Source organism: Lutjanus erythropterus, chromosome 13, assembly GCF_056507025.1.
Source record: "Lutjanus erythropterus isolate fLutEry1 chromosome 13, fLutEry1.hap2, whole genome shotgun sequence".
In the NCBI taxonomy this organism is placed as follows: domain Eukaryota; kingdom Metazoa; phylum Chordata; class Actinopteri; order Lutjaniformes; family Lutjanidae; genus Lutjanus; species Lutjanus erythropterus.
This window is the reverse complement of record NC_139329.1, coordinates 11,227,288-11,243,870: the sequence shown is the minus strand read 5'-3', so window position 1 is coordinate 11,243,870 and position 16,583 is coordinate 11,227,288. Positions and strand designations below refer to the sequence as shown.

Below are 16,583 nucleotides of genomic sequence, written 5' to 3'. Positions count from 1 at the left end.
GATTATAAAAAAAACATCTCATCTTTAAATCTAAATTTTTTGACGTGTGAGGTCCCTCTAAACATCATATTTCATTTGTTGAATGTTCACAAATTAGTCCTGATGTATAATCCCACAGTTAAGCTATCAAATGAGATTTAGGAGTCTGAACCAGTGGGTCATTGGCTTCATATTTGAGGGCTGATTAGTCCAGAGGGAAGTGACATAAACTTGGCTCTTATAGTCCTAAAGACATTTGGCGCAGGTGCTTTTATGCTGCATTGCAGTGAGTTGTAGTGAGGATTGCTGTTGGTGTGAGTGTGTGTGCACGTGTGTGGTCCCTCCCCTCTACCTCTATAACAGCAGATGGCACTGTTCTTAAAGACAAAGATGTGAAAAGGGTGACTGCACACACACACATCAAAAGAGAGAAAATTTAAACAAGTGTCTCTGAAAATTTCCGCCTCTTCAGTAAATGTTAATCAGATGTATTACATTCTGTATATTCCCTGTATATGTTTACATTTGTATGTTTTAATAAAGAAAAAATATATGCAACACACTGATTTGATGTAAATTCTTTATGAAAGCATTTATAAGCTCATGACAGTTTCACATTTTGGATGATTATGTTTTTTTCCCCTCTTCCTCCTTCTAGTGGCGTTTGGTTCAGCGTTTTATTTAGTGTTGATGGGTTATCCACAGGCACATAATCTCTCTCTGAAGTTAATAATCCATGTCATTCATTGGAATTACATTCCTGCACATGTAATGGTGGCCTTGAAGCTATTTCAGACGGACTGAAATCAATTCAGCTCGTCAGAAACTTTGCTATAGCCACGTTCAGCTGTGGTATTAGGATGATTTTAAAAGAGTTGAGAGTGTGGCAGCCAAAGCAAGTTTCCCCTTCTCTCAAGATAAACAACATGGCCACTGGCCCTGAGAGAGTTGTGATATTTCTTGATAGCTTCATGTTGAAACCTGCAACTGTTTATAACACGCTGCCATGCTGAGAAGCCACAGAATTGTAAGAATATGTATTGCTGAGTGTTTGGCATTCTTGGGATTGGTCTCAGTGGCCTGGAGTGTTGGGTTTCCTCAGCTGGAGAGTGCAGGGTGCCGATTCAGCAAGATAATCCACCTCTCACTCCTCTCTCACTTCTGTACACATGCATGGAAATGATCAGGACAACATTCACACACTGAGTATTAAAAGTATTCATTCTTATAAAGCCATATAAAGCACTAGGTTACATGTGAAAAACAGGTACGACGAGGCACCTGTTAAAAGCTTTTCTGACAGTCGTGAAACATAAGGCTCAGGCTTGGTCAAACCAGCCTGGGCTGCAGTACTCTTTGGATGGGGATGCCCAGGGACAGAAACATGACCAGGGACAGTTATCTACAGCATGTGATAGTCCATAAATTAAACTGTCTTGAAGGAACATTGTTTCAAATCAGGTCAAGTGGAAACATTAATTAATTGGATTGATAGACCAACTGAGCAAAAAATCATATTACCAGAAAAACGGTATTATATCTTTAATAATTATTTAATGTGGAGTGTTTCATGACATTTAGATGAGCTTTTTGTCAAACATTCAAAAGGACTGTTCTAAGTGGAAACTTTGTCCTTCCTTGGGTAGACAGAAGTTTTCTGTGCCTACTTTTACCCTTCCAGAGCAGAATTATTCAGTGATAATTGATTTCCGCACCTAATTTAACTTGCGTGGGAATTAAGAGTCTGAGGAATGGCATGCCTTTACATGCTGGGTAGCAATCTGGTTTTACGCAACAAGTGAAGAATACTTTGAATGAGAAGAAAAAACACTGTGGTTAAGAATGACTGAGCTAGAACAAGATACAGAAAAACCTGTAAGTACAGTGCTTAAGAGTATGAAAACAACATTAATCCAAAATATAGTGAAAAGCATATAATTTTGAAACACAATGGAATATCCTATACTTTTTTCTTTAAATTCACAGTTTTAGGTTTTGACATTTTCTTCACTTGGGAAATTGTGGGTATTACATGCACATTTAATAACAACCTTTTTAGATAAAAGCCTAATTGATACAATATGAAATTGCTGTAACATTGACATGATGATGTAGAAAGAGGTCATATTTCTGTGCAAACCTTTATAAAAAACATTGATAATTGTCAGAAGATGTCTGCCCATTTCTGTTTCTTGCAACAAACCAAATTCATGATGTTTAAATGAGAAACTAAGAGTGGTGTGAAGGTTGAGAACAGATTTATGTGTTAAGATTTAAAAGGAGGATGAATGGTAGAAGAAGTAAAGGAAAAATATATAAATAAATATAATAAATATATTTATTATTTATATATAAAATATAAATAGTAAATAGCAATGAAAAGTGAATTTGAATGGTACTCTACAAATAATACTAACAGAAGCATTTTAGAAAAATGCATGACTACGTAAAAACACATTTACTAATCTATGAATTTATTTAATTTTTCATCTGTCTGTTTGCCGTCGTTTTCCACTCACGTCACAAGTACAGCTACCGGAACTAGCCTTTTTTCTTAAAAAAATAAAATCTTGTGTGACACTTGACCCTTATGAAGCATTTTGAAAAGAATATCACAAAACATCCAAATGTCTAATCTAGTCTTAAACTGTGTATTAATCCTCTTTTGGGGTTTTCTTTTATATGGAGTATTTGATTTGTTATTCAGCAGAAAATGCCCGTTGCGAGTGCTTTTAATTCCTCTATTTTGAAAGTTAAAAGCGGAAGTCGTCGTGGTCATTGCCGTTGGCTTGACAGCGGTTGTCACAGCTGGGTATCTGACTGGCTCTCTACAAGTTGAGCAACAGCGGTACGTCGGGAGCGAGCAAGTTGCTGCATGGATTTCCCGGAGCTGCACATAACTTAAGGTAAACTTCGCGCTTTTTAAGAGAGTCTTTCAATGGAATAATATCTTTATTTTAAAGATTACGCATTAATTTAGCCTTGTATGTGAGACACATCTAACGCGTTAGTTTGCTACTTTGTAACTTAACGGTGTCCGTGTGGGTTAAAACTTATTCATTGTATGTGGCTGCTGCTGTACAACGGTCCGCCGCTTCCAAACCGCACACAACGGGATTAAATTTCGACCCAAACGTCGGCCTGTTTGAGCCTAATTCATACGACGCCAGAAACCGTGATAGGGCTGAGATGAAAACGTAAGTGTGTGACCATGTGTGGTGTTAGTCTGCAGCTGAAAGGTGTGTGGTTTGCCAGACAGCCAGGCAGCGTCCAGCTCCAGCAGCAGCAGCAGCAGCAGCATGGTGCTTTCTGGAAGTTTTTCCACTCTGCGTCGCTGACTGCAGCTAAACCACCAGTCTCCAGTCCTTGCACACTGATGTGCTGCCAAGTGCCATGGTGGCAATAACTTTACAGGCTTACCGACCAACATAACCCTTTCTGTCCACACGAAAGCCTTCGTCTAATTCGCTGTAAACATTTGGCGCTGTGTTGGCGAGCACCCCGCTGTTTTGACACATGGATTTATGGGGGAGGAGGAGGCGTTTCAGGACACCGTGTTTGGAAAGTTGCTCCAAAACTCTTCCAGCAGGCACTGGCATTGATTTAGATAACTTTTAAATGATAATGTTGACTCTTTCTATTTATGTATCAAGTGTTTTGTAGGTTTCAGTTGTCCGAGTGCCAACTAAGCTCAGATACTCTGATGCAGCTGTGAACAATTCTTGGCAAATGGACAGCATCATGTAAGATTTGTTGTATTATACTGAGTGTAAGAAATCTTAATGAGAAGACATTCTTTGTCGTGAGCCTTCACATTTCTACACTTGGTAGTCGGCCAGAGCTCCCAGTTTGGAAGAGTAACTCCTACTAAGACAGATGGGTTTGCTCAGCAGCAATTCAGCAGAGGCTGATGAAGACTGAGTCATTGACTGCTCCTGCACTGTTTCCACGTAGCCTGGGAAATTGTCGGAAACTGTAACTTCCTTGGTACACTGATTACTCACAGACTGAGTCTCTACATTGTTTTCATATTCTCTGGAAACAAGCAGAAATGTATTCTTTGCCAACTGTAATGGTGACAGGAGAGTGACTGGTACATTTTGAAACACTGGACGAATCCTTGTCCAAAAAAAGTCTTTATGATATGTGTATTACTGCTAAGGATGCCAAAAATATTGACTATTAAATACTTTTTAATTCCACAAGTTTAAAAGCAATTCAGCACTAACATACAATACTATTGATAATACTGACACAATAAAAAAAGATTATTTAAGTTCTTGCAACAAAACCAGTCTTCACTGACTCTTACTGTAACAGCACAGTGTGCAGGTGTTTAATCATAAAAAAACAACATTTTTGTCTGCTCAGGACTTGTCTTTTGTTGTCATGGTGTTGAAAGAGGTATTGGGTATCTTATTTTAACACTAGTATTGTGTTGAAGTTTAAAATTATGGTATCGTGACAACCCTAGTTAGTGTCTGTAAATTAAAAAATGTTTGTGTAGGACCCCTTCCTGGACGTCCTGGAATGTGTTTGTTTGAGGTGCTCTTTGGATAGGGGACAAATGTACTTGAAAATCATAAAAAACCAGAAGGTATTCTCACAGGAGTGAAAACACTCCCCGACGAAGGCTTGATGCCGAAACTCATCAGAGTTTGTGTGTGTTAAGGTCTAACATGACCATACTGTGACAATGAAGGCATTTTTTTTTTTGGTAATTTTTGACTACCTATAAATTATTTAGTTTATTTATATTGATTAGGGGTGTCGCCATTCTCCAAATCCACAGTTTGATATGAGTTTAGATTTTTAGGCCACAATTTGTTTCAATTTTTCATTTTTTTTTTTTTTTAAATGCACTGAAGGGTATGTTATGTAAAACTGTTGAGTTTCAATTTGTAAAGATCAACAGATCATTGGTTTTATCCCCGACAACTGTCACTCACACATTTTAAATTATTCTTTTAAAATATAATCTACATGGTATCAAGTGTGATAAAACAGCCGCAGGGGTCGAGAGGAAAAAAAAATATTAGGAGAACTGCAGATTCTGCATTTTGGTCATTGATGTTGATTTAGAGCTCCTATTAAAAGAAATACATTTTTTATCTAATATTGAAATTGTTCTTTCTAAATTTAACTTCTTTATCTAGACACTACAATGTCAGGAATGTAAACTACATTTTCTCCTCAGTAAACTTCTTCTTAACAACCTGCAGTTAAGAGTTAAAAGTTTAGCTTGTTTTTTTTTTGTGTGAATCTGGTTCTTTGACTTGTACTAGAACCTTAAAGATTCAAAAACCACATTAAGGAGGAAGAGGATCAAAAGGTTAAACTGCTCTAACCCATGACAGAGGGACTTTTATTGTCACCGTGTCTGTGACTCTGCCTTTACACAAAGGCCTCTTTCCCCTCTCCATGGACCACTCAAGTGTGTTATTCATTCTAGCCTGGAAAATAGACTCTTCTCTTTTTGCCCTGTTGGCCCCGGCAGCTCCTCATTTCTCTTCTCTACTCTTGACAGTATTAGTTGAGTTAAAACAACCTTGAAACCAACTTTTTTTTTCTCCTTTTGGAATTACACAGCATGTAATTGGGCCCTCTGCTATGTTGTATAAAACCTGTTTCCATGCAAGATTCCTGGGCTGTACTGCATTAACATCTTCTAAAAGTATGACTACAGATGATCAGTGACTAGCAGTCATTATGATCAGACTAGCAGCCACAGTCTCAGTACTTGATGATTTCTGTGTTGCCCCCAGGAGTGGGTCTGTGCTGCTCTCTGCGGAGCTCATCTGCTCCACAGTGATATAAATGCCTCTTCACCCAGGATGCTGTGGCTAGACCAGCTGGCTGTTCTCTGACTGCTTTCTGACAGTCTAATATACCCCCCAGCCAGCACAGGATAATCACCCACCGTCGAGGACACCAAGCTACTTAGGCAGACTGAAGGCTTTGCAGTTTTTAATCAGTCGTAGGCTGTTTATCTCCAGCTCCGAGTGCTCTCTGTGCTTTCCATGTGTACCTGGATTCTCGATGAATTACACTCAGCCTCTGCATATGTTTTTTTAGAAGACAGGTGGTGGATTATGTGGTGGGTGTGATATTCTTTTTTTCTTTTCTTTTTTAAGCTACCTCTTCCTAATGGGGAGGGCCCAAAGAGCTTTTGCTGGAAGGGTTTTTTGTAGGGGAGGGGGCTTCTTTCTTTTAAGCTCTGTGTCCTCTTCAAAGCATTGTGCGCTGCTGTCGCTCTGGTATCATGTGTAGCCATGAACAATCACAGGTATGCAATCTGTACAATGGTTGTCTGTCACATCAGAAAAGTGCAGGAGACACTCACTTCAGTGGGAAAGCACTGCTGTATGGCTCTCATGGCAGTCCTGTTTCTTTACATTGCTTTCAGGTTTTTACTTTCATGGTGTAGTTTAGTGAGATTAATCAAGTTGTGGTGCTTTTATGGCTGGGTATTGTTCAGAAATTTTTGATACTTGTACTGATAGTGACACCTTGACTTTGAAAACAGTTACTGAGCGATTCTTTTTTTTGATCAAAATTTTATAAGATCCTTTTAAACAAAATGAAAACTGCATTACATGTTATGGCACAAAAATCCAATTTAAATTTTAAGCTCCTTTTTTAAACACTCAAAGCTTTTTTGTAGCATAATAATATAATCCTGTTTACCACATTGTCATAGAAGTTTTTCAAGCCTTTTCAACTCTTAAGTTCTGTTTCAACACTGGCATTTTTCCACTCAACACAGTTTTACAACATAAAAAATTAACCACAACTCTAAGCAATCCAGTCTAAAACTGTTTTTCTTTCGTTTGTTGTACATGTTAGTGGAGATTCATCCTGGTTGTTGCTTTGCCTCGATTTTGCGTATTATAAAAAGTAATATTTACTTTGCGATTTTCTGTCTTCAGGAAATTAGGGGAAACCTTGTCTGCACTTAAGTTGGACCAATTGCCTCAGGGTTTATGTCATTTGAGCTGCGGGCTTCATATTGACAGAATCCATGCTGACTGCCTCTATTTCCTTTGTCTCTGCATGAACTCCGATTTAGCAGGAGTTCATTTCTCAGATCTGCATGGTGTACTCTGTTATCTTTTAGGCAAACATTCAAACCATTTGGGCCTTGTACATTTACTGCTGAACAAGTGAATATGTCCCTCAAGCGCTAATCATTGTAAAAACACTGAGCTCATTTGTTGAAACAGGAGGGGGGAAAAATGGTAATGGTAAAAGAAAGTTTTTTTTTTTTTTTTAGTTCTGTATGTTTCCCTGGAGGACAACAACCACCAATCAAAAGCAGCACAACACCTGCTGCTCCCAGACTGGGAAAATCTTGCAAGTGCTGGAATGAACATTATTAAGACCACCATAACTCACTAACTGCAGGGGAAAGGGTTGAATATTAAGCAACCTGTCTGGTTCCTGCATCTCTCATTGACAGGAAGCAGAGGAGCGCAAAAGTTTTTCCCAGCTCTCTGCAAGCTGCGGGGTCAAAGTCCAAACAGTTTCCCTGTAATAGTGCTCCGCAGCCAGCTGGGCCAGAGAGAAAGACCGCTTACAGGCTCCCCTAATGGGCCACAGCTAAAAGAAAAGATGTTAGCTACCCTACCACCAAGGAATGTCACCTCTGTGACATTGTTATCATTCAGCTTCGTCTTTGTTTTTGACATTATGGCCACTTTCTCACAGTCGCTGCTGAGAATTTTACCAGTCACTTACTGTTTATTATGACAAGTAGAGTTGTGATTATGAATTATTAAATTAATCACTCACTATTTTGATAACTGATTGATTGGGTTGAGTATTTTTTTTTATTTTTTAAAGAAAAGCTGATTTCGATGTAAATAGTTTCTGGTTTCTTTGATCCTTTATGACCGTAAACTGAGTTTCTTTGGGCTGTGGGCAAAACAAGACATTTGATGACATCATCTTGGGCTTTGGAAAACACTGATCAACATTTTTCACAATTTTCTGACATTTTATAGACCAACTTCTAGGGCTGTGTACTGGCATAAATGTGGTCATATAATATGCATCACAAGAAAGGGGTTACGATTCATTATAACAGTTGGTTACAGCCAAGTAACAACTGAATTACAACTATGCTGATATTTAGAACAACAGCGCTCCCTCTCGTGTGATTAGTGCTGTAATATATTGTGATATTGCAGTACGATATGTTGCTATTTTTTAAACTAGTTTTAGGAAAATAATGTTATAGTAAAGACCACACCACCATATACATAACATTTGAGATAAAAAAAATACTTTTTTATTCAATCAAAGCAGTGAAAATAGATAACAACACTGCTATCTAGTGTATGCGGGTTGAAACAGAACACAAATGAACCACTGCCTTGAATCTTTGCATGTATCATGTATATAGTGTTTTTGAGGATCGATACAGTATTACAAAACATAATATCAGAATATTCAAGTGTATTTTTATTTTCTTGCACTCCTACAAAAAACTATTTGATCTAGAAAATAATCACCAGATTAATCAGCAATGAAAATAATCGCTTGGTGTAGCCCAAATGACAGGGAGGATTTTGACTAAAGAGTGATATGACTGAGACTTCACTTGAGTCATTTGTTCCCCCTTGAGTTCATTCAGTTTTTTGAAATATCTATTTTCTCCTTTTCAAACGTGTAACAACATACTAACACCTCTGTCTCCTCGTGGCGTCATGAAAGACTCACACAGTGAAGTCCTCTTGGACCCACTCCTGGGATCATGGCTAACTTTAATTGGTGTGAGAGGGTGAAGGCATATTCAATTCAGGCATCTAGCTTGTCTGTGTTCTTTGAATGTCTGGTCTAAAGACATGAATATTCCCCATCTTCTCTTCAGTTGGCATGAAATCGCTCCGTGCCAGAGTGTGTGGGTGCGTTGGCACCGGTTCAGTTCTCCAGTGGCGTGCTTGGCCAACTGCTTTTCTCTTTAATCCTAATTTGCTGCTCTGTATTTTTGTCATTCAAACTTAAATGCACTGTAACACAGTGGGTGAAGTATGCCAACTGCCAGTAGTTTCTAAAAACAGAAGCATTTAGTAAGTTATGGGAACATATGAGTGGTTTCGTTTGGTTTTGCTGGCAAAAGTAACTGTCTACTGCTGTGTATCGTTCCCCTGTCATTGTGAAACATACTGTAAGTATAAATGATTGAAGGATGCTCTGTCCTCTTATGCACTCAGCTGCAGTGATCAGTGTAAAGCCTCGCTCTTTATAAAAGAATTGTCATGTAAGAATCAGCATCCAAAACGTTTTCCGACAGAATCTGAAGCAAATTTTTGGTTGATATATTCACGCAAATTTGACTCCTGTTAGAGTGTTTTGCTTAAGTTTTGCCTAAAAAGCTTCTGACTGATCTCAGAACTCTCCAGGAAGCTCTTTTTGTTACTTTGCTCAAGTCGCTCACCTTTCTCCTCATTTCCATACATTCATTAAGTTGTCTGTTTGGGTTGTGGGGATGCCAAAAAAAAAACAGAACAGAGGTGTGGGGTGAAGAAATGTCATGTTAATTATAATGAAATATAATGTGATTTCTGATTTTAATTGTTTTCTACTTCTCATCACAAATAAACACCGCCACACACCACCTCAATGCCTGATTCTGTCTGAATGTGTCATTACACATCAACATGTGTTTACAGGTCTTGGGGAATACTCCTGCGTATGTGGAAAATATTTTATTAAGCCTCTTGTGGGTCCAGACGGACCAGTTCCAATTAGTTTGAAAATGTGTGTGGATTTAGAAAGAAGTGAACTGACGAGATCTTTGTAGATCTCTGCTTGTGGCTACATTCGTCACTACTAGCATAACACACCATAATTCCTGAAAAAAGTAGCTGCATTGTGGGTAGGGATGAAACAGTTACCGGTGTCATGATAAACTGCATCAAAAACTTCTGACAAATATCACGCTTTTTTCAAATTTCAACTGGCATTAAAAGCATGCTTAAGTATCACATTTTAAAAAACTCAAATATTGTTTAGCATTAAGTTAGCAACAGTCTTCCGGATGCAGGTGCAGAACACAACGTGGGTTTGTTTTGCATCACTGAAAACATCGACATTGTAAATGACATGATGCTGTATCAAATAATTTATTTTCAATATAAAACTTGGTGAAATTAAATGTATTTTTAGACCAGCTCTGCTTCTATTTTGATTCATGTTTTTAGAATGAATACATGTTGTCTTCATATCAGGATTTTGCCTCTGGTTCTTGTAAGTGTTGCCTCGACCCTCGCTTATCAATTCTACCCGAGTACATTTGACAAAAACCAAGTTACTTGTAGCTACCATGGCAGCGCTCACTTCCTTTCGGTGAGAGAAAACGACAGACCCAACAGTCTGAGTTGGTTTGTGTTGTTTTCACTCTCACACCCCCTCTCCTAGTCTAATTCAATTTACTGACTTAACTTATTTCTACCCACATGGTCTAAGTGTGGAGGGGGACTGTGTGGCATTGAAGGCAAAACAGCCTCAGGTCCAGCTCTCACAAAAAGGCGAGGAACAGACGGCAAATGAGCTTTCGCTTTTCCGTAATTCCCCATAAATGAGAAGCTCTACTTTGAGAGTTTGACATGGCTGCTAGACCATAGTTGAAGTCCAGATGAGACAAGTACAGGCCCTGGAGCTGGGATAACACAGGCTTGTCCTCAGACATTTTCCCATGGTGATAAGGACTTAGCCAGATGTTTGCAATACATATTCACACCCTGCTCCTCTCTGCAACTCAGAGATGCCCCAGAGAGCGCATAGAGTGGCAGATCCAGAAAGAGCAAATCTGGTAAGGCCCTTAGTGTGCCAAATTATGAATGACCCTGCCACCTCCTGATTACGTCTTACTGAAACTGTCAGGAAACACCAAGCCAAGGGGACAGTGAAAGGTTTCCAACTTAATTTAGGCCTCTTTGAAGTTTGGCACTGTGAATGGGGAAAACAGCATATTATGAGACACCACAGTGTTCTCTTTCATGTAGTAAGCTGAAAGGGATGCTATTGAGTGTTTGAGGGAGTCCTTTGATATGTGAGATGCTCTGTGCCTTGTGAAAGGATCAAGCTTATGATTTGAGTCAATATGTGTGTGACTGCTTTGATGCCTGCTCCTGCCAGTTCAGTGTTTTGTCAGAAATGTTTCGTACAGCAAGCTTAGGGGATCAGCCATGATGGGTCCCCGATGGTCCCCACAGCTCACACACGTGTGAAAAGGAGCCTGCTCATGCACATATGAGTACAGTAACCCACACAGATGCATACAGACTGAAGCGTTTATGGAATTGCTGTTCCACCCTAGTCGATGGTAAACAATGTCCCCTTGGTGTACTTGTTTTGGTGGTTTTGATATCGAGTGTCCCGTCCAAGGTTTGGAGGACATGATTAAAATGAAGGAAAGGAACAATTTGTCTTGATTACATGTTTCTTTTGTTGGCAAGCCTTTCGTCTGGCAGAGCTGATGATTGACATTTCTTATTTTTCTACAAAGCCCAGAGTAGCCTTCCGCCTTTTAGTTGGCAGTTATGGGTTGGGCATGCAAAGATGGTAATGTTGTAGAACCCTTTCTATTGTGTAATTGTGTTTTTCTACTGCTGCTTTTATGTTTTTGAAGGAAGGGCTACATTAAATATGATTACAACCCCACTGTGGGCAGGATGGTTATTAAAGATGATTTAAACGTTGTGTGTGTGCACAAGGTTAAGCATATGTTTAGGGTCATGGTGTGTGTATGTGTGTGGGTTCATGTCTTCCTGTGTATGCTACTAGTTAAAGAGGAGCAAGAGGACGTTGCCCTTGTCTTCCATCTTTACCATCTGGTTTGTGTAGCATTTGACTGAGGCGTTAATCATTGTGCCTCGGGGCCACTCCTGCTCCGACAACAGCTGGAAAAGGGAGATGGACCTGTTGATGTCCATCTGTCCTTATGGCTGTCAGTCCTCTCTGCATTGCTGTATTAACTGTATCCATGCAGCTGGAAGGTTCATGACCTTGGTGTTTCTAGTTTCTTGAAAAACAGCTGGAAGGGCCTCCCTGGCACTGTTTCCTCTCCCCGTAATGTCTCTCAGCCCTCAATTTCCTACAAGTCACGCAGTGCTTCTATACTGCTCTCTTAAGTATTTTAAAGTTTGCTGACTTGCCCCTATTTCAAGGAACTGCACAAACATTGTAAAGCATTAACGTTTGGCACATCTGCATGGGTCCATGTGGGTGCTGTGCCGAACTCTACACACTACCTGGAATAGAAAAGCAAACTGGAGCCTTGTTTTGTGTAGCGTATGTGTATGTGCTGTATGCCCTGTCCTTGATCCTGTTCTTGTGAAGTGGTCGCACACAATATTTTACTTTATTTTTTAACTTTTTCTTGTTGTTCAGCCAAACACAACAAACAAAGCTGTTTCCCTTGCTTCTGTGATATGGAAGATGTGTGGAACTAGGCTGTTTGTGCAGTCTAGGGCAGGGTGGTATGACCCACAGTTTATATCACAGTATTATTTGGAAAATTGATAGTAATGGTATTTATATCATGGTATATTTGTTTTATTTTCTCAAAATTTCAATATAAATGCCTCTGACGGGGTAAAGCACTGGTATGGCACCTGCGTGGAAGCAATTGTTGTACTCTTAAATGTATTACTAGGAGATATTTTACATAGTACTGAGGTTTTTAAAAGCATTTTATGTTGGACTTGAATGATAGAAAAATACAAAAACTTTACTCAAGAATAACAAATTGTGTCACACCTTGTTTAACCACTGTTGCTTGACATGATTTGCAGATTTGTTTTCTGCTCATAGTCTGACTTTTAAACCTGAACCATGTGTGGATGATGCAATGACCTTACAACCAACTCCTCCTCTTTGTTGTGCGTACTGTAGTGAAATGTAACAAAAAGCTGAGGCCGAAGCTGTCAGTATGTAGTCTAACTGCTTTTTAGTTTGCAACATTAAAACTCTGGCAAATCTTTCAGCATTTTGGTATAATCTATTATCACGCTACATCTCTTCCTGCTCTGTGGTGGGGCACCTCCTCCACATACACTTACATAAATGTAGATCCGATGCGAAGTTAGCAGAGGCTACGATTGAGACTGTAATTTTTATTTACTTTGACTTTATTTTACCAGGAAGTTCCTTTGAGATAAAAAAAGAGAAGCATGACAGACCTGGTCTAGGAAGCAGCTGTACAAAATCACAACATATTAAAATGTAACAAATACAACAAGGACAAGAACACAGGAGGCCTCTTAAGAGAAACAAGCCTATCTCCATCACCATGTTTTTTATGATGCCTGTAAACCAACTAATTTGAAGAAGAAAGAAGGCTAAATAAATATTTTAATTTGTTCTTTCTGCAGCCTCATCCACTACTGCTATGTTTTACACGAGCACAGCATACTAACTCGACTGTGCAGCACTTCATTTTCAAACAAAGCAGTGTGGGCTCTCACATTTTCCAGACAATTACGTGGCGCAGACTGATGACTAGTTGACAACGAATCCTGGGACCAATGTGGGACAACTTTTTTTGGTGAGGCAAAGGGAGGACTCTAGCAGTCAGCACAATCAAGTTGAAATTGTTGCTGCAGGGCAAATTTATACTGATGTACTTCCTACTTATATTCTTTTTCTATACTGCTCATATCGTCCACCCCTAGTGCACCCAATGGTATGTTTTCTCAGGTTGCCATTGCGCACACATGATAGCCTTGAAAATTAGCATTTTGGCTAACGCTGGCACATTAATTGTGTAAAAATTTTTAATATCACAGATTATACATCAATAAATAGAACTTGTCCTCCAATCCTTGTCTTCTGTTAGCAGGTGGGGTAAACTACAGAATAAGAGTTCCTTGTAATGTTCCTGATAGCATCTGATGTAAATGACTGTGTTTCTCAGTGGACATTTAGCATCTCTGCCCCCATGAGTGTTCCTCTGTTGGTTCTGTAAGAGCCCATGCATGTTCTCTAAGAACACCTCTTCTCTCAGTGGGTTAACACATGAACTGATCAGGACCAGATCCTGCCAGCGAGTAATGCTCTTGAAGCAGTGCTCTTTCACTTGCTGTTTGTTATGTTACATGTCTGTCCAGCTATTAGTCTCGCTAATGGATCTAGATGAAAGTAAATCAAAATGGTGTAATGAATGAAGTGATTCTCTGTGCAAGAAGATGTTTATAGTATGTACAATGATCATATCAAACTCAATAAGAAAACAGAACCTTAGCCTTTTTTTTCTTTTTTACATGGTGTGTACTCATTTATTTGCCTGATGGTTTTATGTGGTCCAAAGCTGGTGGTTCTTTATCTCAGTTCCATGTGAAAAAATCTTGTGGATTTGTTACACTGAAAGCGGTAAAAGAGGAAAATGCCATTTGTTCTGGGAAAATGCCATTCACATGGTCAGTATAATGTTGCTGCGGTTGTCGTTAGTAAGAGTTTCATAAATTCTACATTAGAGGTAGAATTGTCTGTAATTATTTGTTGGAGCAAAGGTTTTTGTCACCTGTGTTGTGGACATGTTTGTGATAATACCAGGTAGTATCGCAGCCATAGCACAGTGGAAAATACATTCTTCGGGGAAAACCCTGCATTTTTCACTGACACATGTCACAATTTTATTAAATAGTCCAAATTTCATCAAGTTAAAGTGTCACATGTGTCAGTCCTTAAATTCGGCACATAGGAAAAACCCTACAAATTTAAGTTAACTTGTGGCTTTGAGCTCATCTGCTTCTCTCAGACGAGGGAAACAAACATGTGTAAAGCAGCCTTGTGCAAAGTATGATTGATCCTAAAGGGGATGCAACATAATGTGTGGCTCTTAGTGCAGCTTTATGGATTGATTCATAATTGCATTTTCATTATTTATGATACTGTGGCAGCTGTGACAGTCGTGTGGCAGTGTGCAACAGATGGCTATGTGTAACTAAAACACTGATGGGATTCTCAAGCCTTAGGGGACTATATAGAAGAATCTTGTAGCATCTATGTTATTTGCTCGTATAGATAACTCCTGGAGAATGCTAACTGTTTGCTGCTCTTAGATGGTTATTGGAGTAGTGCTAATCCTGAAGGCGTTACATGTTAAAAGCTATTCGGTATGTATAGAAGCTCTGTGTTTAAGCATCAGCGTCACGTATTTACTTAAAGGTTAATTTGCTGTGGAAGCACACAATGAGTAATTGATCCTTCCCATCCTTCGTGCTATGTATAATGTGGGTGACATTTAGGCTTTATTGGGACCCTGCTGCTCTGCCAGGAGTAGTGGCCCTTGAGTTCTATTTCTGACACACTGTTTTGGTTTCCTTGGTTTATCAAAGCAGGGAGCAGTGAGTTGTAGCTTATTATGGGCACGTTGGGTTTGGCCGGCGCTGGAGAAGCCGGGTTTGTGGAGAAGGCTACCATGGAATTAAAACCTTCTCTGCCTGCCCAGAGTGCTTCTGCATCTTAAGCCAAGGCTGTAGTCAAGCACACACCCCATGTAAACAATAGAAACATCAGTACGGTCAAAGAAGTGTACAGTTTTGTTGCAGTATCAGTTTATGTGGCAATAGAGCCATTTGTAGAAAGAGCCGTCAGCCGGGTGGGGAAAGCAAAGTGTCTGGTATGTGTGGAACTTGAGGTTTGGGGGTGGGGGGGGTGGGGGGATTGTCTGCAGCATTAGTTATACACTGTATACCTCATTATTCTTCTTACTTCCTTACAGTTCTGCTGAACTGACCCAGCGAAAACCTTTTTTGACATTTTCCATTCCTAGTTAATTATTAGGCTACTTGGAGGGTGTGTGCGCATATTTAAACTTAGGGTGGGTAACTGCTCACCAATGACAAAATATACCTTTGCCCACTGTTTGAAAGGGAGTGCATTGATAGTTTTGTGTGCACTTTTTATGTTGCAGTGACTAATTGGTTATGTATTGATTACTAAATTAATCTCCAAATATTTTTATAACCGGTGTGAGTAGTTTTTTAAAGCTGCAACAAGCTAAACTGGTTATGAAAGTCTCAGTTTAATACAGATACCTACATAACTAAACAAGACCGTCTGTGAGACCATCTATTTCTATGCAGTTATTCTTAATGCCTGCCACCGGGTTGGATTCTCTGTGAAATAAGCCTGTATTTACAGTTTTCTGTGAAGAGTTATAGTGAGTAGTACATAAGCCAGTTAAAAAGAAGCAGTTTTCTGAAAATAATTATTTTTAACATTATATTTTATAGTTATGACTGGGGAACCACAGTTGTCCATTGCTGTCTCCAAAATCAACAAAATCGTGTAGCAGCTTTAAGAAAAAAAGTAATTCCAGCTTCTTAAATGGGATTATTTTCTGGTTTCTTTACTCCTCTGTGACAATAAACTAAATATCTTTGGGTTGTTGGGTTGAGGATGTCATCTGGGATTTTGGGAAACACTCGACATATTTCACAATTTTCTCCAATTTCTAGACCAAGCAACTATTTTATTAATCAAGAAAATAATCAACAGATTAACCTACAATTAAAGTAATCATTAGTTGTAGCCATAGTCGACACACAAGTCCTATTGGAGTGAGTGAGGCCCAGCCTTTCTTTCCAAAATGG

The 16,583-nt window shown here is 39.2% G+C and overlaps 1 protein-coding gene across 1 annotated transcript in view; it reads left to right on the top strand.

The window, feature by feature from the left end:
* Nucleotides 1-2,766: 2,766 nt before the first annotated feature.
* LOC146316177 (solute carrier family 45 member 3) overlaps nt 2,767-16,583 on the top strand; it is a 38,005-nt gene continuing 24,188 nt past the window's right edge. Inside the window, exon 1 of the mRNA XM_084734255.1 lies at nt 2,767-2,885. The gene's annotated coding sequence lies outside the window, so the exon portion shown is untranslated. The remainder of the gene's footprint in view (nt 2,886-16,583) is intronic.